The 25,718-nt window shown below is 44.8% G+C and overlaps 1 protein-coding gene across 1 annotated transcript in view; it reads left to right on the top strand.

Annotated features, from left to right (window-relative positions):
• LOC108523462 (D(1A) dopamine receptor) overlaps positions 1-24,266 on the top strand; it is a 114,292-nt gene extending 90,026 nt beyond the window's left edge. The window contains exon 3 of the transcript XR_001883815.1: positions 24,209-24,266. The gene's annotated coding sequence lies outside the window, so the exon portion shown is untranslated. The remainder of the gene's footprint in view (positions 1-24,208) is intronic.
• Positions 24,267-25,718: the final 1,452 nt, after the last annotated feature.

The raw sequence follows: 25,718 nt of genomic DNA, 5'->3' as shown, positions 1-25,718 counted from the left end.
CAAGCAAGAAAACTGACTATATTCATTACATAACTCCCATGATAAAAGGCACAAAAATATTACTTCTTATGTGTTGGATGCCAAAATCCAAAGGAGATTTTAATGGGGGTAAAAAAAAAAAAAAAAAAAAAAAAAAATGAAAGGAAGCTTGCTTGCTTTTGTGCCACATTTTCCCCTTTGCATGCTCCTTAAGAGACCTTGGCAGACAGATCTGTCTCCTCTGCAAGACCTTTGTAAGGGTACTTGTATTTCTTTCAGGTGGGACCCAACGCTGGGCGTGGTGGCAGGTGCCTGTAATCCCAGGTACTCAGGAGGCTGAGGCAGGAGAATCACTTGAACCTGGGAGGCAGAAGCTGCAGTGAGCCAAGATCGTGTCATTGCACTCCAGCCTGGGCAACAAGAGCAAAACTCCATCTCAAAAAAGAAAAAAAAAAATTCAGATTGCACCCAGTACCTTTGGGAATCTGATTTCACTTGGGACCTCCACTAGGAAGCTCCTCTTCCCTGTGAAGGGGGTGGAGCATGACCCTCCCTGTTAGGCCCAAGTAGAGTTTTGCATGTTGGATGGTAAATAACATACAGGTCCAGAGAGCAGAGTAGCCATTTCTAGGCCATCACTAAATAACACAAGACATTTCTCAGAAGGCCTCGGAGTTAGCAAAGCTCCCTAGGAAGGGAGAGGAAATAGTTGTTCTTGAAGGAATTCTGGGCATGGGCAATAATAATAGAGGGGACTGAGTGCTGAGGGACATGGGAGGAGAAAGTCACAAGTCTCAGAGTGGATGGGTTATAGGCAGGCAGAGCACAGGGGCACACCTGAGCATTCAAGAAGGAAACAAGGCCAGGCACAGTGGCTCACGCCTGTAATCCCAGCACTTTGGGAGGCCGAGGTGGGTGGATCATGAGGTCAGGAGATTGAGACCATCCTGACTGACACGGTGAAATCCTGTCTCTACTAAAACCACAAAAAATTAGCTGGGTGTGGTGGCACGCGCCTGTAGTCCCAGCTACTCGGGAGACTGAGTCAGGTGAATCGCTTGAACCCGGGAAACGGAGGTTGCAGTGAGCCAAGATCGTGCCACTGCACTCCAGCCTGGCAACAGAGCGAGATTCCATCTAAAAAAAAAAAAAAAAAAAAAAAAAAAAAAGAAGAAGCAAACAAGAGACACCCATGAGGCCTGAGCAGATCTGAGCAGAAACAATCCCCAGCCTCGTCTGTCTGTAAGATTCCACCAATCACTAAGAAGAAAAGGGAAATTCTACTACATGGAATTGTGCTGTGAAGGGTTAGTAGTTACTATTTATGGTTAGTCCCAGGCGTATCCTCTTTCTTAGAGCCCTTGCACAGATGGCTGGCTGCTGCTCAAGAAGGAATTCAGAAACTCTTGATACTGGTTGCTTGTGCACATGGCCCACCCTCTTCACACTCAGTTCACAGTGTGGATGCAATGCTTGTGCTAGGTCACTGCCTTCATAAAACCTCGCGCTAAAGAGCTCACCTACAAAACAGTACGTACAGTGTAGTCTTTTAGAAACTCTTCTCTACGTATACTTGGAAATAGTTGCATAGTAAAAAATAGTAGAAGGCACAATGTAAAACTGTGCACAGTATTATTTTGATCGGTGAGGTTATATATACATGGTTTGAAAATTTTCTTTTAGCATATCTGTTTTCTGAATGTTCTGATATGCAGATGGTTATTTCAGCGACAGTAATGGCTGTAGTCACACCTGCTGACGTTTGGTGTAGGCACTGTGTGGGGTACCCCACAGCCTTTCTCCCCTTTCTTTCTCACAGCATCCAACATAGCAGAGACTTCCATCATGCCCTCCTGCAGATGAGGAAGCCCATTCACATGCCTCAGCTCATGCAGAATTGGGGTCTTCCTAACTTCAAAGCTCATATTTTGTTAATTTTTGTTTTTCTTTTCATCTTCCTGAAGTATTTCCTAAGGAAATGCTATACAGTGAAAGATGTCCACTGTAGGCTTTTTACCCCCCTCTAATGATGATGTGTGTTCTAAAATGACAATTTTATAAGAAATATGTCTGCACATAGCACAGCATGGAAGGAATTTGGAAAACAAATGATCCTTTCAGGTTGGGCACAATATAAACCAAATATACATATTTTTTTCTTTTGACTTTTCCTATGCCCTTTGATGTGATGGATGTTTTAGTCCTAGAATAAGAAATGTGATTTTACAAAATGATCTCCCTCAAAAGCCAGTGTCTCCTTGGCATGTCAGCAAAATGTAAAATCCCTAGCATTTTACAACAAAAATACGACAGGCTGTTCTGGCAGCACTCGGAGCCCAGAGCTACAATCTCAGGTTTTGAACAGTGAGTAAGGAAAATGCTATTCAGACTTGGGAGCTCTGATGAGATTATCTTCCTCATATCACCAGAACTCTGACACGTGCCTGCTATCCCAGCTCTCCAGAACCTTAAAGGTCAGTCTTGCTTGTGTCCGTAATCAGCTTTGCTGTGGAATTGTCAGTGTTTTCGTTTCTGTCTTTCTAGTATAACTTCTTAACTTACAAGCCTTTAGAAAAATGAGACTGATTTTTTTTGTTTTTAAAGGCTGTCGCCCAGGCTGGAGTGCAGTGGTGTGATCATAGCTCACTATGGCCTGTAACTCCTGGGCTCAGGGGATCCTCGCACCTCAGCCTCCTGAGTAGCTGGTACTATAGTTCCACACCACCACTCCTGGCTAATTGTTAATTTCTTTTTTTTTTTTTTTTTTTTTGTAGAGATGGGGGTCTCCCTATGTTGCCAGGGTCTCACATTCCTGACCTCAAGTGATCCTCCCTTCTTGGCCTCCCAACGTGCAGGGATTACAGGCATTTCGAGGCTGGCCTTTTTAAGAATCATTCTCTTAGACCATTTACATTCTTTCTCTGGAAAGATTTTTGGGCCTTTTTGACCAGGTTATGTTTCAAACCAGAAAGAGATGCACATGACCTTAAGAAGACTATTTCTGTTCCACTGTTAAGAGGTGCAACAAGTTGGGTGGCATTTCCCAGACCCTTGCTGCCTTCATTGTTTACCAGCTGTTCCCTTCATCAATGCATTCTCTACTACATGTTCCAGAGTGAGTTTTCTAGGGAAGTAACAATCGTCATCAGATGGATCTCACATCCTACGTCACTTGCTGGATTCCCAGTCCTTCCAGGGCAAAGTCCAGCCCCATCAGATGGCCTCCAAGACACCCTGCTCCAGCTTCTATGCCAGTTTCATTGCAGCAAACACCCCTTCCCATTCACCTACATTCCAGCCATTCAAAACTGCTTGTTTCCTCATGAGTCTGCCATGCACTCTGAAGCTCTCTGCCTTTGCCTGTGTTCCCAGTGCTTAGGATGCCAGTGTGACCCCTTATCCACCGCAAAAACTCACTAGAATTCTAAACTAAGTTCAAACACAGCCACTCTAGGAAGCTTTCCTTACTCTCTATTCTCTCCCTTCACTGGTCCACTTCACTCTCCCATTGAATTGTGTCCTCCCACCCTCCGGGCTGTGACGTTCTCTGCAAATCCCTCCAGAGTAGTTCTTGGCATGCTGTTTTGCGATTATGACAGTGTAGTGTTCATAGCATGAAGTTTGAAGTCAGATAGATGTGGATTGGGATTCCAGATTCCCCACCTGTTACCTGTGTGACTTTGGCTACTCTTGCAGAGTTAGTTTCCTATCTTTGAATTGAGAAATAATAGAAACTCCTCGCAAGGATGTGAAGATCCAATAAGGTCATGTATTAAAGTATAGATGTGGTACCTGGAACATGGAAGCTCTCAACACACGGGAGCTGCTGTCCTTGTTTCTGTCATTGGTTGCCTCTGTGCTGCCTTCCTTCTGGACCAGGAGACCCTGAAAAATGATTTATTTCTGTAATGTAAATGCCCATGACAGGGAGTGGCATTTAGAAAATAGTCTTCTTAGAGTTGGTGCTTAGAAAACATTCTGGATTGCTCAAGGCACAGCCCCAGTGGAGGGTTGCCACACTTGCTGAATAATGGAAAATCAATATTCTAATCACAGTGTAAATTGGTACAGGTCCGCAGCACCATCCCTAACACCGGAGCTTGGCCTCAGATCCCGGCAGGAGCCCACATTTGCAATGCTAAATCCACTTCCCCCACTATGCCTGGTAGGCTCCTTTGCAAAATTTTATGCCTCAAAGATTAGAAATAGTACTTGCATTTCAGCCCAAATTCACATTTTACTTTCAAATGCTCCTTGATTCATCTAGTCCCAAAAGTGGTCATTGTTCTCTCAGAATTCCCTCATATTCAGGAAATTGAGCAGAAATGAAAACATAGGCATGAATAGCAAAGGTAATTTCTGGCTTAGTGGAAGACTTCTGTCAATGGCATGGTGTTTGGGCCTTTGGTGAGACGCTCTTCATGGAGTCCTGGAGCCTGGGTGGGAAGGTTTCATTCTCAGCAGCCCAGTTCTGCCCTCACTGGCTGCGAGGTTTTGGTTCAGCCACCCTGAACCTCCTGAGTCCCTGTCTCTGACGTGTGTGTGGAACTGTGCCTCCCCAAGCTGAGCAAACTGTCAGGCACAGAGTAGGTGCTCAATTAGTGAAATATTATTAAAGGTAATGTCTAATAGGATGATCTCAGAAGGAACTTGGAACCAGTTTGCCCTGGCTATGACTACTTAAATGACCTGGTAAGATCTGTCTGATTGCCAGGCATTTGTCAAAGAACTGACCCATGCAGAGAACTGACCCACCAGCGGGTAGGCAAAGTTATTGCCTAGTAACTAAGCCTTAAGTAATTAGAGGGCAGTGAGGCTTTTAAGCAGACGGGACAGCCGTATATCTACTACTCCATCTGCCCTGGACCAGCTGCCCAGAAGCTAAGTCTGGACTCTAGCAAGAGAATGCAGGTGCTCTAGTGAAAAAAAGGAGAGGGAGCTGTCACAGTCAATGATGGACCTTGGGGTCCAGGCAGCTGTAGGTAGGCTCCCTTTGGCATGCAAAGAGGAGAGAGAGCCATTCTTCTACTCCACGTTGCCATGTGTTCCTGTGCCTCTTGACCCAGAGCATGTTTGGGATGTCTTTAATGAGCCAGTGGCCTGACCTGGCCAGTGAGGCAGGGCCCTGCTCCAGAGCAGTGGGATCCCAGAGAGCTGCAGTGACAGAGCCAGCAGCTGGCCTGGGCCCAATGCCATGTTTAGAAGAGCAGCAGTGATGCCAGTGTTCCTGCTGCAGTTACCTGGGAATGGCATGGGAGGGGGGGAAGGACACCCCACAAGCAAGCAGAGCAATGGGACAGCCCCAGTGGGAAACTCTGGGTCCCGCCAATTGCCTTTATGGCTGGTATGTGCTGGCAAGCCAAGGAGGGCCATGGGGCAGGTGGTAGGGGGATTTCTGGGTTGAGCACAGCATATGGAGACTGGCAGCCTGTGGAGGAGCAGAGTGGTGCTTAGTGGAGACATGGACCTAAGTCTTCAGAGGACGATTTTTCAGGGTGGAACTGTGGAGTTTAGTGGAATAATGGAGAGGCTGCCGAGTTGGCAGGAATAGAGCTAGAACGTGAACACACAGGGGAGTCCTCTGGGGCCTTCTGGAAATACCTGGGGTAGGGGCTTAGCTGGGGCTAGTTGTCTCCAGTCAGCCATGGGGGGTGATGAGATGGTGAAGCTCGAATGAGTACTGTTCTCAGTGGCCTCATTTGTGCTCCCAGGCACGCGGGGCTTAAGGAAATTTGGTTACATGATATTACACTGTACTTTCAAATGTAGGAAATTATTGACAATAGTAAAAACGAGAATGGGATTTACCCTGCTCAGTGCCCAGAGTCCCCTCTTGCATTTAGATGTGATGAATCCAAGTAGCATTTTCCTTCAAATGTTGGTAGAATTTCACATTCAAAAACGTGTTCAATTTCCCTCACGATTAATTATAATGGTAATTGTTCTCTCCTTGTTGTCATGCTCTGCAAACTATGAAATGATGAGATTAGGTTACAATTTGCATATATTAGACTTGAAATAAAGCTTTTTTCCCTTGTGCCGGCCCTCCTTGTAGGCTTAGCAATAGGAGAATCCCTCCCCACTTGCCCTCCGTCTCCTGACCCAGGTGCGGGTGGTGAGAAGGGAGTGATTGAGAGACTCACTGACAAGGTGATTTCAGCTGGGTTTTGGAGGCTTCGCGCTCAAGAGAGATGGTGTCAGGTGGAAAAGACCAATGAATCTGCATGGGGAAGGCATGGAGGCTGGCAGAATGGCCCGGAGTGTGTGTGTTGGAGTCCCCCCAAAGAGAGCTGCTGAGGGAGGGATGTGAGCATCGGGAGTTGAGGGCAGAGAGGTGGGCTAGAGACTCGGCTGTGGAAATGCTGAGCCAACCCGTACCCATTTTCAGAGTGCCTCTGCCCCTTGCCCACTCCAGTGCGCTATTGGAACCTTTGGCTTCCTTGAATCCCTTCTTTGTGCTGCTGCAAGCCCAGGGCACCCTCGTGCCCCTGCCTCCTACATCACCTCTGCACTTTTTATTACCTCCTCTCTCGGCTCAACCTTCAAGCTGCTTAGCTGGGGGTTAAGAAAGTAATTCTGATTACCTGATGAAGTCAGTGCTGTGGACTGGGGCAGTTGGAGAGGCAGTGCCATCCTCAGATCCATCACAGATTGGGAGCCAGGGTCCGATGCATGTGCTGACGTGCGGAGTCAGGTAGGTCATTCATCCTCTTGGAGCTTCCTTTGCTCATCCACAAAGTGGGCCTAGTAGTAGTCACTTGCTGGGCTTCCTGAGGATGATGAGCATCCCTTGTCCTCTGCCTCTTGGCAGAAAACAGGGTATATGGGAGAAAACTGGCAGTGCAGTGTCTCAGCAGACACTGAGCTCATCAGACAGAAAATCACCATGTGGTGGACAAATTCGACAAAAGCATTGCCGTTTTACCAGCTGCTGTGTTTTGCATCAACTACTGGAGGGATAGGGGAATAATCCATCTGCAGCAGAGCTGCCCTTTCGGTGGAAAGACACCTGCATAGGATTTTGGGGAGTGCAGGTGAGACTGGACTGCTCTGGGGATGAAGAAGCAGCGTTGAACCTTAACTGGCTTTGGGCTTTCTCAGGGAGCAGGTGGGGGCCAAGGGCAGGCAGCTGGTAGCCAAGTGACTATGTAATAAAGAGCACGAGGAAGAGGCGTGGCTCTGAGTAGAAGAGGACCCTAGAAAAGTGGCAGCAGGCCAGGCTATGGAGAGAGATGGCTGTGGGGCTTGCACTTGGCCTTTAGAGTTTTGGTTCCTACATTGAAGTTTAAATGTTGATTTTCTGGAGAAAAACATATGCTTGTATATTCATAGATTGACTCTGGGAAGATGCGTAAGGAACTTAAAAGCAGTCATTCCTTTCGGGGTAGGAAATTGAAGTGTAAGGAGATTTCATTCTTTAACCATATATACTGTTTTATGTGCTAATCAAATAACTTAAAATATAAATTCTATGGTTTTGCTTTGGAATTTGCCTGTAACATCCTCAAGTCTTGAGTGGAGACCGAAAGTGCAGCAGCCTTGTCTTGGCACAGTGTCCCACTTAGGAAGGAGGGGCTGGGTTCTCCACACCCGGGAGAAGGGGCCAGCATGCGTCTGGTGCAGTGGGGAGGTATGCTTCTGGGTGAGAATAAGTGGTGATCATTTTCAGCGAACCCTCAGAAGTGTTTGAGAGAAGCCTGGCTTTCCTGTGGTCCAATAGGATGGGGACTTGGGTTACTTTGCTTGACAGTTATGCAAAAGGTAATCCCAGACAGCTTTGAGGACTTGGAAGCTCTTAGGCTAAAGCAGATTCCAGTGTGTGAAATGCAGAAAAGATTGAGGACACTGGCTCAAAGACAGGCAACTCCTGTTTTTAAAATCTTGCATCATCTTCACTTCCACTTTATGAGATGAATATTCTTATTCCCGTTTTAGGGATGAGCAAACTGAGGTTTAGAAGTGAAACAATTTGCTCAAGGTTAACAGACCTGACTACAGATTGAAAATGCCTTCCAGTACCTCACAGCAGTAGGAGGGGAAGGAGAAGAGGAAAGATGAGATGGAGATTCAGAGGGGAAAATAGAGGGGACATAGACCATTGAGACACTGGCTCATTATGCTGGTAGGCTTGAATCCTTAATGGACACCTCCAAAGTCCCTGATCTAGCTTCCAAATTAAGAGTGTAGTACCTTTGAAAAGAAGTCTGCCTTGAAAGTTGGTGGGGAGTCTCGTTAGAAGTGCATATTTGCAGAAGGCTGAGGGAGGAGAGCAGGTAAGGAAGGGCTGTGGGCTGAGTTATTTAGGGACTGTCTCAGAACATCTCTCTAATATGCACACAGTGGCTGCAGTTGCTATCTCTGACAACACCAGCGGAGTAACTCTCTGCTGTCCTGGTTTAAACTTTTTATGTGGCAAGGAGCACAAAATCTAAACAAATCTGGCTTAGAAAATGCATTGCATTAGCCAGGCATGGCAGCTCATGCCTATAATCCCAGCACTTTGGGAGGCTGAGGCAGGAGGATTGCTTGAGCCCAGGAGTTCAAGACCAGCCTGGGCAACATTGCAAAACCCCATTTCTACAAAATAAATAAATAAATAAATAAATAAATAAATAAATAAATAAAAAAAAAAAAAAAGCCAGCTGTGATGGCACATGCCTGTAGTCCCAGCTGCTCTACTCGGGAGGCTGAGGTGGCAGATCGATTGAGCCTGGGAGGTCAAGGCTGCAGTAAGCCATGATCACGCCACTGCAATCCAGCCTGGGCAAGAGAAAAAGTCCCTGTCTCAAAAATAAATAAATAAATAAATAAATAATAAATAAAATAAAATGCATTGGGTCATTTGGCTAAACAGTCCAGGGGCAACTAGTTTCCCAGATAGTGAGATCTGAGGCTCACCTGGAGCACGCGTCTGAGGATGCTCTGCCTCTCAGTGCCATTTCTGGAGAGAGTATAGTTAGGCAGACTTTCTCCCAGTCGTGGATGCCGGAATGGTGGTCAGAAGCTCTGAGGTCCGCATCCTTCTTCATTAATATCCAGCAGGAAAAAGAGTTTCTCCTCAGTTCCCTTGGATGAAGCATACACTTTTCCTTTTTCTGTAAAAGCTTCAGCTTCTCATTGACTCATGGGATCGAATTTGTAATCTGCCCACCAGGGTCCACTTTGGAAGCTTGTTTGCGTTTCATTTAATCTATACCTAATGACTCAGAGGGGAGGGAAAGTGAATTCTCTAGTGGTTTATTTAAGTTCTTTGTGACACCCAAAGGATGGCTGAAAAGCACAGAGGGGCAAGAAGAGAAGCTAGATGTGCTTTCCTGGGGGTCAGTCTACCCATGGCTGGCCTGCCACTCTCCTCTGTCAGCAGGGCATGGGAACCAAGACAAGCCCTGAATGGGAGCCCCCTGCTGATGCAGCAGCCCGGCCAGAGACGTGATTCCTCAGGAAGGGCTCTGATTGGATGTTTGGAGGGTGTCCTGGTGTTGGGGGATGAGGCATGCTGTGTATCTGAATGCTTTATCTGCCACCATCAGTTTTTGATTGTGAAAAATTTTAAACATATAGAAATTTGAATATTGCAGTGATTGCCTTATACACCTAAAATTTTAAATTTTTTAAATTTTAAAAAATTAACATAAAAAATATGAACTACTTGGAAGTCAATTGCAAATATCAGGATACTTTTCCCATCAAGGCTTCCTTATGGATCTCCTAAAAATGACATCCCTTCCGTAATTATGACATAGTTATACTTGGAAAATTAATACTCATTCTCTAATAAATTGTGATAAGTACAATGGCAGAGACTAATATGGATACCTAATGTAGACCATGGTGGTCAGAGAAGGCCTGTTAGACAAAGTAGTGTCCAAACCAACTCCCACAGGACAGGATGACTGGGGTCAAAGAAGATGCAGGGTGGTGGGATATTAGATGCATCTAATATCCAGAGTCAATTATTCCCCCCAAAGTCTTTTTCACTGTGTTTTATTTGAACCAGGATGCAGTCCGTGTTGATACCTTTATTCTGTAGTCTACTTTTATTTTAGACCATTACCCGCACTTTAAAAAAATGACACTGAGTTTTTTGAAGAGACCATCTGTTTCCTCATTCCAATCTATTCCTCGTTTTTCTCATAAACTTGAGATTAAAGATAAAGGCTTAATAATTAGATAGATTCAAATTAAACCTTTTTGCAAGACGATTTCACTGGTAATGCTATGACCTTCATATTGTGCTGCTGCCCCAGCTATCAGGTCATTAATGTGGTGCAGGCGATACTAGTCAGAGCTCTTCCTGGTAAAGGTGCTTTTTCTTCTCTGAATTTGCTAAGTGCCTCTGGAGTGACTCTTGGAAACAGAAGCATTGGCCTGTCCCCAAGCAACCTTCACCTAATAGTTTTAATATTTAATGATGAAACTTCCCTGAAGCAATGATTTCATTAGAAATTGTAGGATGATGGTCTTTCCTTTCCTTTCCTTTCCTTTCCTTTCCTTTCCTTTCCTTTCCTTTCCTTTCCTTTCCTTTCCTTTCCTTTCCTGTCTTTCTTTCTTTTTTATTACACTTTAAGTTCTGGGATACGTGTGCAGAATGTGCAGTTTGTTACATAGGTATACACGTGCCATGGTGGTTTGCTGCACCCATCAATCCGTCATCTACATTAGGTATTTCTCCTAATGCTATCCCTCCTTTAGCCCCCAACTCCTGACAGGCCCTGGTGTGTGATATTCCCCTCCCTGTGTTCTTATTGTTCACCTCCCGCTTATGAGTGAGAACATGCAGTGTTTGGTTTACTGTTCCTGTGTTAGTTTGCTGAGAATGATGGTTTCCAGCTTTATCCATGTCCCTGCAAAGGGCATAAACTCATCCTTTTTATGACTGCATAGTATTCCATGGTGTATATGCCACATTTTCTTTGTCCAGTATAAGGATGATGGTTTTTCTAATTCTATCATCTTGGGTTATTTTAGAGTGGGGAGGTCTCTGCTTCCAGAGCTGGAGCCAGGGAGGCGTAGGAAACTTAGAATGAATGCTGTCCACCCACCACCCTGCATCTTCTTTGACCCCAGTCATCCTGTCCTGTGGGTGTTGGTTTGGACACCACTTTGTCTAACAAGCCTTCTCTGACCAGCATGGTCTACATTAGGTATCCATATTAGTCTCTGCCATTGTACTTATCACAATTTATAAGGATAGTCTATTTGAAGGTTATGTGCTTAATCTCACTGGATTGTACAGGCTGTATCTATTTTATTTAACATTGTTTATCCAGCATCAAGCTCAGAGCCTGGCACATAGTAGGTGCTCAATAAACATATTTTGGTTGGATGTAGTTAGTCAAATACAGACTATGAGGTCATGCAGGACTGAGCTCAAGTCCTGGCTTGACCAGTCTTAGGCAATCATTCGACATCCCCGAATTTCAGAGGGGTTAACAACTTATTTGAGAGTCAAAGGAAATAATATGGAAAACATTTGTCTGCCAAGGAGAGTTCCCTTTCCTTCCTTCTCCAGCTACTGAAGCCTACATTTTTGCAAGACCCTTTGCAGTCTCGCTCCAACCCGTCTTATTAGCCTCCTCCCTTCTCACCTCCTCCCCCTACTCCTGCCTGTATTCCAGAAATGCAAGATTATTTACTGGACAGTAAAGGAAGTTTGCCCAAAGAGATGCATCTGGACTTTGGTCTCCTGGGAGGTGATTAAGTGTTCGGAATGTCCTGCCTGATAAGAACATCTCTGTTTACCCGAGGATTTTGAACCATACCAGATAGACTACACTAATAATGTGATTTACAGTAGGAGCTTTGGACCATGCAATATCGGCTCTACCTTTGGAGGAGTTGGAGACTAAGCTCAGGCATGTGGATGACCAACAATGTCTGTGTGACTAAGTTCCAAACTCCGAACATCAAGACTTGGCTAAGCTTCCCTGGCTGGCGATTCCCCATGCGTATTGTGGGACATCATTTCTGGGAGAAGTAGGCACTGTCCACATGACCCCACTGGGAGAGGAAAGTGGGAGGTAGTTCTTGGAACTCTCTTGGACCCTGCCCAATGCACCTCTTCCCTTGGCTGATTTTAATTTCTATCCTTTTACTGAAACAAACCACAACCACAAGCACAACAGCTTTTAATGAATTCTCTGAGGCCACCTAGCAAATTACTGAACCTGGGTTTGGAGCTAGGGACCCCTCAGAACCTGGGTTTGGTGTCAGAAGTGGGAACGTTCTTGGAGACTCCTGCACTTTATATCACCTTCCATGTTATTTCCCACCCCTATGTGGCTGTGTACACTGTTTCCCCTTCCTGGAATGCCCTCACCGTCTTCATCCATCCCGATGCCTTTATCCATCCATCAGAACTACTCAGCCATCCTTCTCCATCCGTCTTAAGCCTTCATGAACTTTCCACATCCAGAGCAGAGTGGCTGTTTGCTGTCCAGGTGAATGTGATTGCATTTACCACATAGAAACAGAGAAATTATTAATGAATTTGCCCTTCTCCTCTCCTAGTCTAGATGCTCTTCCCAAGTAGGGCCCGGCTTGCTTTCCTTCCCTCTGTTCCTTTCCTTCAAGTGTGAGTCTATCCAGAGGCTCTGCTTAGCAGGCCATTGCATACTAGAAAATGTGTCCTTTTTGAGCATCCCATAGCATGACTTGGTCACTGAAGTGTAGGCTGCATTTCAGTTCTCACTTGCTCACTCAGCTGGACATTCTCCTGCAACGTGCACTCTGCATGGCATACACAGCTGTGCTGCATGCATTCTTGCATTAATTTATATTCACATATGCATTTACACATTCCTACATTCAACACTCCGCGCAACAATGCCTACTTTGAGGACACAGTGATGCCTATGAAGTATCTCTCATCTGTGCATCCCAGAGCCTGGCATTATACCTTGTGCGGAGTAAGGGTTTTAATGAATATATAAATAAATGAATAATTAAATGAATGGCTCAAATTAGTGCAACTATTGCAGATACTATGGATTCACCAAGCATGTACATTTAGACTTCCTCCAAGAGCAGTAATTCTGAAGCGTATCTTTGTCAGGGCCTCTTTGGAACTCTGATGAAACCTCTAACCAGTCTCCTTCTGGCAAAATGTACATTGACATACTGTATAAGTCAGGATAGCACAGGATCTTCCGAGGTAATAAACAGCTCTGAAAACTTATTGGCTTAAAACTGCAGAAGTCTGCTTTTTCCTGAAGTTAATGTTCCGTGCAGGATGGCAGGGACTCTCTGCTCCATATAGACATCCAGGGCCCCAAGTTGTTGGAGTTTTCACCACCTTAAAACACTGGGTCTACTCAGTTACTGTGACGGGCTACAAAAATGTTGGAGGATTATTAAACATCTCTTCAAAGATTTGGTGCAGAATTGGCACACATTACTTCCATCCTCAGCTCATTGAACAGACCTAATCCCATGGTAAAGCTTGATTTTATTAGCTCATGAGAAGTAAAGCCATAAGTAAAGCTTGATTTTATTAGCTCATGAGAAGAACCAATCCTCTCTCTTGCCATTTTCCTGTCTCCCTTGGGCCTGTTGACCAACCAAGGTCGATTAATGTGTATGCAACAGAGAGCTGAACGTACAAATAAAATGGAAAATCAAGCTATTTACAGTTCTTCTGGAGAGAGCGAGTTGCCGGGATTGTCTGCCTGTACCAGTTTCTAATTTAGGCACGTTTTTTGGGGATGGAGTTGGTAGTGGTGGGGAGGGGTCTTCATGCCTGCGAGGCACAGGGCACGGGCTATGCTCATTACCTTCTTTACGTGTTTACCACTTCATACAGCCTTCTAGGTGCTTTGACATAAATCTTCTCATTTAATTCTCATTGCCAGCAAATGAAGCAGCTGTTATCACCCTTTCCCCAGATGAAGTAATGAAAGTTTAGAAAGGTAATGATGCCGTCTGTTCCCATTTCTAGGATGTGACACAGCCAAGTGAAATGACTTCTCATGAGTGTTTCCTAAAACTATAGGATTTGACATGACATCTCCACAATAGGCTATGTCCGTGACCCATGTGTATTACTCTGCACGAAATAATTTTTTTTGAGACAGGGTCTTGCTCTGTCACCCAGGCTGGAGTGCAGTGGAGCGATCGCAGCTCACTGCAGCCTCGACTTCCTGGGCTCAAGTGATCCTCCTGCCTCAGCTGCCTGAGAAGCTGGGACTACAGGCGCGTGTCACCATGCCTGCCTCTTCTGTTTATTTTTATTTTTTAGAAACAGGATAATATAGTTTAGATGTTGTCTCCTCTAGATGTCATGTTGAATTGTAATCCTGAATGTTGGAGGTGGGGCTTGGTGGGAGGTATTGGATCATGGAGGTGGATCCCTCATTAATGGTTTAACACCATCCCCTTGGTGCTATTCTCACAAGAGTGAGTGAGTTCTTTTGAGATCTGGTTGTTTACAGGTGTACGGCACCTCTCCCACCTAGCCCCCAATTCATGTGATATGCTGGCACCCCCTCACCTTCTACCATGATTGTAAGCTCCCTGAGGCCTCACCAGAAGCAGTTGCTGGTGCCATGCTTCCTCTACAACCTGTAGAACTGTAAGCCAATTAAACCTCTTTTCTTTATAAATTACCCAGCCTCAGGTATTTATAGAGATGCAAGAGTGGCCTAAAACATGGGGTCTTGCTACATTGCCCAGGCTGGTCTCGAACTCCTGGGCTCCAGTAATCCTCCTGCCTTGGCCCCTCAAAGTACTAGAATTAGGTGCAAGCCTAATCCAGGTGCAAGTCACCACACCTAGACTTAAATAACTTAAAAAAATAGACTTCATATCACTCTCATTTATATTTAGCTTTGCTTTATGCAGTAATGTCTGCAAAATCCCAGATTTTATCTACTTTTGAAACTTTTTCTAATTTGCATTAAGATAAACAGAATAGGAGCTCTTTGCCCACTGGCTCTGGGTCTCTATTATTTTTATTATTGATTTATTTTAACTTTTAAGTTCAGGGGTACATGTGTAGGTTTGTTGAACAGGTAAGTTGTGTGGCACAGGAGTTTAGTGTACAGATTATTTCACCAGCCAGGTAATAAACATAGTACCTGATAGGTAGTTTTTTGATTCTCACCCCCGCTCCCTTCCTCCACCCTCAGGTAGGCCCTGATGTCTGTTGTTCCTTTCTTTGTGTCTATATGTAATCAATGTTTAGCTCTCATGTGTAATTGGGAACATGCAGTATTTGGATTTCTGTTCCTGTATTAGTTTGCTTAGGATAATACCCTCTAGTTCCATCCAGTTTTCTGCAACGGACATGATCTCACTCTTTTTTTACGGCTGCACCACATTCCATGGTGTATATATACCACATTTTCTTTAACCAGTCTACCATTGATAGGTGTTTAGGTTGATTCCTTGTCTTTGCTATTATGAATAGTGCTTCAATGAACACCTGTGTGCATGTGTCTTTACTGTAGAATGATTTATATTCCTTTGGGTATATACCCAATAATGAGATTACTGGGTTGAAGAGTAAATCTGATTTGAGTTCTTTGAGAAATTGCCAAATGCTTTCCACAATAGCTGAGCTATTTATATTATTTATATTATTTAATTTATATTACCATCAGTAGTGTATAAACATTCCCTTTTCCCCACAACCTCATCAGCATCTGTTATTTTTTGACTTTTTACCTTCTGACTAGTGTGAGGTGGTATCTCATTGTGGTTTTGATTTGCATTTCTCTAATGATTAGTGATGTTGAGCATTTTTTCATATACTTATTGGCTATGTATATGTCTTCTTTTTAAAAGTGTCTGTTCATGTTCTTTGCCCACTTATTTTATGGAATTGTTTGTGTTTTGCTTGTTGATTTGCTTAAGTTCCTTATAGATTTTAAATATTAGACCTTTGACACAGATTCCCACTAGGAATAGCATGCTCAGGAGAATTCTCATGGTGGGGGCAGGTGACTTGGACCATCCTGGCTTTGAGGTCACAGCTGTCAGATGGCTCACTCTGTGAGTGCCACTTTTCCTTGGCATGGATGCTCCATCCCTTTCTGAGCTAGATGGCCTCTCATCAGCCTGTAGAAGTGCAGTCCTGGAGACAGGTCTTGGTCCAGCCCGTTTTTTATGTCTTCTCAGAGATATGACTGTCAAAAACCCATACCCCACATGGAAGAGCTGGCCTCTTGAACAACTCTGCATGGGATTCTCGCCACCCCTGGTCAGTCTGGATGTGACCACTAAAGGGAGAGTACCTATCATGTGTGGGTTTCACAGGAATCTTATGAGGTTAGTACAGTTATTATTCCCATTTTACAGGGGAGGAAACTGAGGTGCAGTGGTGAAGTCACGTACCACACAAGTGGCAGGTGATAGAGCTGGGATTTGCTCCTGTGTCTGCCTGTCCTCTAAGACAGGACTTGGTTTCCTAGATCACATCCTCTCTTAACACTTCAAACTGTAATTGTCAAATGTGTTGACTGAATGAGAAAAGTCGGAATTAAGATGAAAACTCTCCCTTTTCACAGGGCACATGCTACAGCTTTAACTGCATGAAAATGTTCCCCAAATCTCAGCAAGCTAAGAGATTGTGGTGCAAAGAGAGATGTTTTGTGAGCATCCGGTATGAGATCTGTTTATGTGGGAACCCAGAGAAGAAAGTTGCTCATTCATTCATTTATTCAACAATTATGCTTATTTATTTGTGTTTATATTTTCCCTTTCTCGCTGCTTGAACATTTAACAGTTATTTACTAAGCATCTACTATGTGCCAGACACTTCGTCTGACAGGCTGGGGAAAGAGGAGTTAACAAGACAAACAAATACCTAGTCTCATGGAAATAGCATCTTGGTGGGAATGAAGCAAACAAGAGGGCAAACAAATAAAATGTATGTAATGATGATGGCAATGGAGAAAAATAAAGCAGTTTAAGGAGAATAATCATTTACTTTTTGAACCCTATGTGGGATGCTGGTGTAGAGTGGTCAATGTTAAGTAACCTGGTGTCTGTCCACAGGGATCACAGTCTTGGAGGAAAGATAGACTTTAGAGGATTAAATAAGTGCACAAATCAATACGTTACTCCAAATTGTTGAAAGTTGAAGAAAATGATCCATCAGTTTTAGAGAGAAGAAAGGGAGAGCCTAATTTAACAGGTGTCTCAGTCAGTTTTTACTGCTCTAACAGAATACCAGAGACTGGGCGGCTTAAACAACAAACCTATTTCTCACAGTTCTGGAGACTCGGAGTCGAAGATCTGGGTGCCAGCATAGTCAGGTTCTGGTGAAGGCATGCTTCCTGGTTTGTAGGTGGATGCCTTCTTGGTGTATCTGAGGAGAGAGAAGGAGAGAGAGATGGTGGGGGGGAGAGATGGGGGGGAGAGAGAGAGAGAGAGAGAAAGAGAGAGAAAGGAAGAAGAATAATAAGAAGGAGGAGGAGAGAGGGAGAGGAAGGAGGAAGCAAACTTTCATGTCTTTTATTAGAGCACTGTCTTAGTTCATTTGTGTTGCTGTATATAAAGGAATATCTGAGACCGGATAATTTACAAAGAAAAGAGGTTTATTTGGCTCATGGTTCTGCAGCCTGTACAAGAAGCATGGCACCAGCTTCTGCTTCTGGTGAGGGCTTCAGGAAGCTTTCACTCATAGTGGAAGATGAAGGGAAGCAGGCATCTCATGGTGAGAGAGGAAAGATGAGAGAGGGGAGGGAGGTACCGGGCTCTTTTCAACAACTAGCCCTCTAGAAAACTAAAACTAATGCAGCAAGAACCACTCATTACCTCCAGGAGGCACAAAGCCCTACATGAAGGATCCGCTCCCGTGACCAAAACACCTCCTGCCAGGCCTCACCTCCAACACTGGGGATCAAATTTTAACGAGATTTAGAGGGGAAAAACATCCAAACTATATCAGGCACTAATTTTGAAATTACCTGACAGGTTCTTCCTGCCTGCTGCACAGACAAAATCAATTCACTGAGACCATGATATTGCAACAAAGAGAGTTAGTTGACATGAGGTCAGCCACATGGAAGTTGGAGTTATTACCAAATCAGTCTTCTCAAAGTCTCAGGGGTTAGAGTTTTCCAAGGATAGTTCAATGGGTAGTGGGCTAGGGAATGGGAATGTTGTATAGAATCACAGGGGAAACAGTCCTTGTGTTCTGAGTCAGCCTCTGGGTGGGCACCAAGGGCCTGTTGAGTCACGGGTCCAGATGGAGTAAGATGGTCATCAGAAATGCAAAAGTCTGAAAGAAAAATCTCAAAAGACTGATCTTAGGTTCTACAAAGGTGATGTAATCCACAAGAATGATTGGGGAACTTCATCTTATGACTTCCAGAACAATGGCTGATTATTGTTTAACTACACTGCTTCACATTCTAGACGCTGGCCCTTCCTTGGACGGGGAACTCTCTATCAGTCCCTCTTTTCTGTTCAATTTCGGTTTACTCTGCAAATCTGAGCTGCTGCTTCCCTAGCGTGGCCGCCCAGCACCCTGTCTAAATCAGCTCCACCTGCCACCATACTCACTTTCTCTCTTTATCTTAGTTTTTTAAACATCATTCCACTTCTCACAATTTGGGATGATGTTTTTATTTGTGTGTGTGTTTCATGCCTCCTCCTCCAGTGCACTGTAAGCTTCATAAAATCGGGGGCTATTTCTGTCCTATTCATCTGCAAATCCCCAGGTGGTCTGAGCAGCTGTCATGCAGCAGGTGCTGAATGTATATTTGTTGAAATGAAATAAAATGAACGAAGGACTTATGCTAAGAGCTTCCACACTTCCACAGCTATTGGTCATATAAGCCCACAGCAACTTGATGAGAAGCAGTATTTCCCTATTATACTGATGTGGAAACTGAGGTCCAAGGTCACACAGTTTGTAGGGGTAGGACTGAGTTCAAGTTCATGTTTGTCTGACTCTAACAGGACTCTTCCCTTGATTGACTAACAGGCTCTGCAGACAGCACTCTGCACCTCTAATGGGTCAGAAAGGTGCATGCACATACAGACACACAGCTCATTTTTTTTTTGTTTTAAAAGCAGCTCTTTTGTTCCTAGGGCTGAATGTAGTCTTGTTTCCTCTCCTGTTTTAAATGCTGGTTTCCACCTGGATGTAGTGTAGTGTAGTGTAGTGTAGTGTAGTGTAGTGTAGTGTAGTGTAGTGTAGTGTAGTGTAGTATTGTAGGATGTAATGCTCATCCTCTGTGAATCTCATGGAGCTTTAGAGGTATCAGTCCTTCATCTTCTCTGGCAATAAAATAGCTACATGAACACAAAATATTGACAATTACACTGTGCACATCTCAGAATATATCACAAATGCATTACAAATAATTTTTTTCTGGGGTAGCAGGACCATGCTTGTATATCAATTGATTTTGCCTAAAATATAAATCACTAGCACAGTAGCTAAGACCCCTGGAACATTTGGGAGGCTGCCATGAAAGTCCATAGCCGTTTTTCATATTTTTGAAGATGTGATGGAAATTGTACATTTCTCTGTGATCTGGTCATCAGTCCCTGCATGTCTCAGCTCTGTGAGGGCATGGGAACTCCCTGCGCCACCATTAATAACACCTTCCCTTTTCGAAACCACGTTTTTGGAAAAGATTTTGCTGTACCAAACCAACCATGGTAGTGTTGAAAAATGCATTTGTCCTCTGGGTTCCTGCTAATCACAGACCTTAGGATAGCTATCAGAGCTTTTGATTGCAGGAAATGATGAGATACAAATGAGAATACAGGCCCACAGTTGTTTGCGTGGAATTCCCAGATCCTCAAAGCTCTGGAAATGGAAAGTGGTTGTGTAACAGGATAAGCCACGGGTCGACAACCATGACCATATGAGAGAGACTGTATGGCTGCAAGCCTAAAATACTTCCTATCTGGCGCTTTCCAGAAAAGCCTACTGACCCCTTCCTTTAGTGGCAAAACCTGAACGTCAGTGAGGCAAGGTGCTTATTCGTGGGTTTTGCTGTACATGTATTGCCAGGTTTAATTACAGGGCATGGTCCAGAACTCTCTGATACTATTCCTTATTATATGACATATACAATTCATTATGTCCTTAATATCTAAACATCCTGTAACACATCTGTTGTCAGAGTTTCAAATAGAAAATGAGGACCTGTGATAGCTAACGCTGACTTTTTTCTCTGAGCCAAAACGGTTTTAAGTAACATCCATGTATCAACCCTTAATCCCTTGCAACCCTTTCAGATAAATCATATTATAATTTCCTTCCTACAAACAATGACATTGTGGCAAGAGAAGTCAACAGACTAAGTCACTAGTAAATGACAGAGTCACATCCTAACCCCACATTCAGCCTCGAGACCCCGTGCTCTTACTCCTTCTCTGGACAACTTCTCATAAACAGCTATTTCTGATGCAATGATGTAAATGCTGGGCCTAAGGAGGGAAAATGTGGTCTTTTGAGGTCAGGCACACCTTACCCTGCCTCTTGCCAGGTGTGTGTCATTAGGTAAAACGTCACCTCTCCAGCCTCCTTATGTGCAGCATGGGAATAGTCAAAATCACCGGGGTTATTCTGGAGATTACTATTTAGTTAATTATGGTAGCTCACACTTACATAGAACTTACTGCACACCCAGAACTATTCAGAGTCATTTATATACATTAACTCAGTGCTCATCACAATTCTATGAGGTAGGCCCTACTATTACGCCCATCATACAGATGACAAAACTGAGGCACAGAGAGCTTATGTGACCTGTCCATGGTCACCTGCTGGTAAGTAGTGAAACCAGGATGTGAACCCAGCTGACCAGTCCAGGCTCTGTGCTCATAACAGCCATGCACAGCTGACTATCTGTTGGGACCCAAGTCTCGATTTCCACATTTCTAAAATGGGGGCCATTGCTTATGCCTTCCAGGATTGCATGAGACACTGTAGATAGATAGACACCTAACAAATATCTAACAGATACTAAAAGAGAGTAGGTATTCAGCACCAGTTAATACAAAAAGTGACGAATATCATGGGGAGATAATCTTGCCTTTTCTGAAAACATTTGGAACAATTGCAATGAAACTATTTTCCCCAACATTCATTTTCAAAGCAGAGTTTGGGCTTCTTACTTGGGGTAAAAACTAAACTGTTGTTTCCTTTGCTCCACCTACAGCTGGCCCACCTAATGATCTACATAGAGGATGCCCAGGACTCTCAGAGTTCTTTTCCTTCCCCAAATGTACCACATCTCCTTCTGCCCCTGGCAGATGGCAGACACTCCCTCATCACTCTGCCTGGTTGGTGCCTATCCCGTTCAGGCTCCACTTAAGATCACTTCCTCTTGGAGGTCTTTCCTGGCTCTGGCCTGGGCTAGCCGTGGGAATAGGTTCTCACCGCTGCTCTGTCATGGCCATATCCATGGGCACGGTCCTTGCTCCCTTGTCTGCTGCCAGTGCTGGACCATGAGCTCTGTGTGTAATGATCTGTTCATAAAAAGCATTCGAGGAACTTTTTTAGTGATGTAGATACTGGTCCCACCTCAAGAGATTCTGGTTCAGAAGTACCAGGTTGGGACTCAGAAATCAGCATTTTTAACAAGTTCACTCCCCTTTCCTCCCCCCCGCATTTTATTTATTTATTTATTTGTTTATTTATTTATTTATTTAATCAATCATTTTGAGATGGAGTCTTACTCTTTCTTCCAGTCTGGAGTACAGTGGCGCCATCTCAGCTCATTGAAACCTCTGCCTGCTGGGTTCAAGTGGTTCTTCTGCCACAGCCTCCCAAGTAGCTGGGATTACAGGTGTGTGCCACCGCACCTGGCTAATTTTTGTATTTTTAGTAGAGACAGGGTTTTGCCATGTTGACCAGGCTGGTCTCGAAATCCTGACCTCAGGTGATTCACCCGCCTTGGCCTCCCAAAGTGCTGGGATTACAGGCATGAGCTACTGTGCCCAGCCCCTTTCCCCCTATCTTAGACAAGCTGAGTCTGAAAATCCCTGGGAGCAAAACTGAATCACCTGAACCTGGTGTGGCACAAGCAGCCACATGTCTTGAGACTTCCTAGATGAAAGCTACAAGGATTTCAGGTGAGATGCCCAGTGATAGGCACAAAAGCTTTTACTGCAAAAACTACAGGAAACAAAAAGAACCAGGAAAGTGTTTAAGGCAGGGGAGCCAGCCCCTAGAGACACAGACCACTGCATGGGTGAGGAGTCCAATCGTAGCTAGACACGGCTGATCAGCGGAGGACTCTTTTTACCACCAGCTCCAGCTGAATCATTGCTGCTCAGATTTAAGCAGCCTTTAAAGGTAACTGGGGAAAAATGCTAACCATTGAGAATCAGGGGTAACAGGGATGAGGAAGCAAACCACAAGAAGGAAATCGTGGTGGGTAAAGAAGTCGAAAGCAAAACCAGGCAGGTACTGTTTTTATGCCTAGTAAATAAGAAAAAATACATGGGAAAATCGTAACTCCCAGTGCTGGTCGGGATGTGATAAAACTGACAACCCTGAGTCCTGAGGCTAATGGTGTGAATGGAGACAGCACATTTTGAAAAGCAGTGGCAGGAGGCATGAAGGGCCAAAAAGTGTTGCTGCCCTTGACCTAATAATTGTACTCACCAGGGAAATAATGGGAGGAAAAACTGTTTGCAAAAAGAAGTTCATTGCAACAATATCTAATAGGCCAAAAAAAGGAAAAAAAAAAAAAAGGCCATAAATGCATGCCCAGTGCCTGTGTATGTGGACAGGAACAGAGGACAGAAAAAGACCCTTGTGTGCATGGATAGCTGGCAGAGGGAAGGGCTGGCACCTGACAGCCAGAGGGGCAGCAGCTATAGTGATGGACAGCAGTGAGAGCAGGCTGAATGTTGGAACCTAGGAACAGCAGTAATGGGTAAGGATTACTGCATTCTTACCATGTGTCGGCACCATTGAGACAGCCCTCGGGAGTGGACTCTTTAATTGCCCACATGAGGAGGAAGTGGAGGCCCAGAGAAGTTAAGGCACCATTATTCTCCACATTGTTAGTAAGGCCACGTGTTGGGTTATTACCCACGTGGTTAGTAAGTCCACATGTTTAGGTGACTCTCCAAGTGGTTAACAAGGTCACATGGTTGGGTTACTTTCCACATGGTTAGTAAGGCCAAGTGGTTGGGTTACTACCCATGTGGTTAGTAAGGTCAAGTGGTTGGGTTACTACCCATGTGGTTAGTAAGGCCCTGTGGCTCGGTTACTCTCCACAGGGTTAGTGAGGCCATGTATTTGGGTTACTACCCATGTGGTTAGTAGGGCCATGTGTTTGGGTTACTATCCATGTGGTTAGTAAGGCCCTGTGGCTGGGTTACTCTCCACAGGGATAGTGAGATCTATCTCCACGCTTAGAAAGTTGACATGGTTGGGTTTTTACTCACATGGTCAGTAAGGCTATATGGTTAAATCACTCTCCATGTGGTTAGTGAGGCCACATAGTCGGTTTATTACCTACATGGTTAGAAAGGCAACATCCTTTCGGAGCGGGGAGTGCTAGTGATGCTGCCCCTCAACGCTGCTGCCTTCCTCTGGCATCCCTATGATGTGCTGGCTGCTCTAGGTGCTTCCTGTGCCTTTCACAAGAGCCTCATGTGGTAGGGCGATACCCTGCTGTTAGATAGCAGATTTGGAAGGAACATTAGGTATTTCATGGCTAAGAAGACAGGCTCTGGGAGGTACTCCCAGAGTGTGACCTAATAATTAGTGACCTAATAATTAATGATTTTTCATAATATTGTTAATTAGAATAGTATCGGCAGAATATTAATTATAATTGATTTGTGTGGTCTTTGTGCCAAACATCACCTCACCTCACATAATCCCCCACATCACCCCATTTCATTAGGTGTCATTATTATCATCTTCATTTTACAGATGGGGAAACTGATATCAGGAGAGTTGAAGCAGCTTTCCCAGGACCACACAGCTAGTTAAAAACTGAGCTGAGAGGCCTAACATATCTGTCCATCCAGAAGCTACACAGTCTGATCACTTTCCCACATGGGATCGTGGGAGAAGACATTGAGTTCCCTGCTGGGTCAGCAAAGAGGCCCCAGGACATCCCCATTAGGTGGCCTTTGGGAGTCTCTGAGCCAAGCCCAGGTGTGAGAACCGTATGGAGCCATTGCCTAGAGGCTGTGGCCCTTGGGGGCTGGTCGACTGGGTACTGCTGGGTGCTTAGACAGGTGAGCAGGGCCAGGATGACCCTGAAGCTCATTTCTCCCTTGTCTGCTTCCCACCCAGGACCTGTGCAGGTGGCGTCAATTCATTATGGAAGAGGTTTCTGTTGAGCTTGCAAAATAAAAATGAAAAGCAAATGCCTGGGGTTGGCAGTGCTGGATTTGAAGCAGAGGAAACAGAACTTTCTGGAGTTTGAGGTTCACTTGCCTACGCCCACACCCATCTGGCAAGTTGAGCTGGTGAGTATGAGTGAGTGAGTGAGCAGAGCAGCAGCAGCTAGCTATATTTCTGCTGCTGGCAGGCACAAGGGCTCGGGCTGATGCTGAGAGACAGCCCTGCTCGCATCTTCTTGGTCCTACCAGCTGGTTCTGGCTCTACATCCTTGTCATTTCTCAGTGTGAGGGTAGACCAGATGACTGGCACTGGTTTGGAGGCTTTCATTGTGTGCATGGTAGAGGAGGTGAGAGCACGAGGTTGCAAGCAAGTCATTCCTCCATTTGATGGCTTGTTGGGTAGCCTGGGGCAGTCGCTTCACCTCTCTATTCCTTACCTTCCTCATCTGTAAAATGGGGACAATAATACTTCCTACTTGTTAGGGTTAGGGTTGTTGCAGAAGTTAAATTAGAAAGTGCATCTATCCTGAGTACAAGGTGCTTTTTAGCTATTATAAGCTCTTGTTATCAAAATTAATTAGTCAGTTTGCCTGGGTCCTTCTCTGTGGCTCTTGATGTGTTTGGTGCATAAATATTTCTAGAAGAAGAAGAAAAAGTAACCAGTATTGACTAGCCAATTTTACTTCAGGGCTTTATTTCAGCCTTGGGTTCAGTTTCCAAGAGACTGGAGGAAACGCTATTTTTTTTTAGTGAGAGGAGACCCCAAACACTACAGTTTCCTCTACATAGAGGAGCCGTGGGCAGCATGAAGGAGCTGACATTGGAGTTTCTGGCTCTGACCCCACTGGATCCTCTACTGCCTGAGGGCTGCTCTCCACCTTTAATGCTATGATCTCTACACAGCACAGACCTTGGTCCTGGGGCCTCTGAGCTTTCAGAGATGGTCCAAGTCCTCCAAACACATTGATAAAAATCCAGAGAAGTAAACCTGGGGGCAGCATAGTCACAGCCAGATCATTCGTGATAATTTGACAAAGAAGGGATTGAAAGAGAGAAGGGTGCCGAGGTAGAGGGAGCGGCCGACTACAAAGCAGCCTTGAGGAGGAGAGGGAGTTTCAGTGGGCAATTCTTGGGCTTCAGACTCTGTTGTTCCTGTGTCTGAGAAAGGAAGGAGCAAAGTGTGCTTGATAGGCCAGGTCCCAGTAGTGCCCTGCTAAAGCCATATAGCAGTGTGTGTTGGTGTTGAGGTCAGTGAGTCTGGGAACATCCCCACCACCAGGAGCAGACAGAGTTTCATTATGCAGCCAACAGAGCTGAGTATAGTAGTAAATAAGGCAGAATATCACACACACACACATCTCTGGTGTTTTAATCTTGGTTCCCAGTGTTGGCTTCTGCTATGACTCCTTTCTTTCTCTCCTTTCTCTTCCTTCCTTCCCCTCCCCTCCCCTCCCCTCCCC

The sequence above is a fragment of the Rhinopithecus bieti genome, unplaced genomic scaffold (assembly GCF_001698545.2).
Source record: "Rhinopithecus bieti isolate Rb0 unplaced genomic scaffold, ASM169854v2 scaffold_74563, whole genome shotgun sequence".
Taxonomy (NCBI): domain Eukaryota; kingdom Metazoa; phylum Chordata; class Mammalia; order Primates; family Cercopithecidae; genus Rhinopithecus; species Rhinopithecus bieti.
This window is presented reverse-complemented; position numbering and strand designations above follow the sequence as displayed.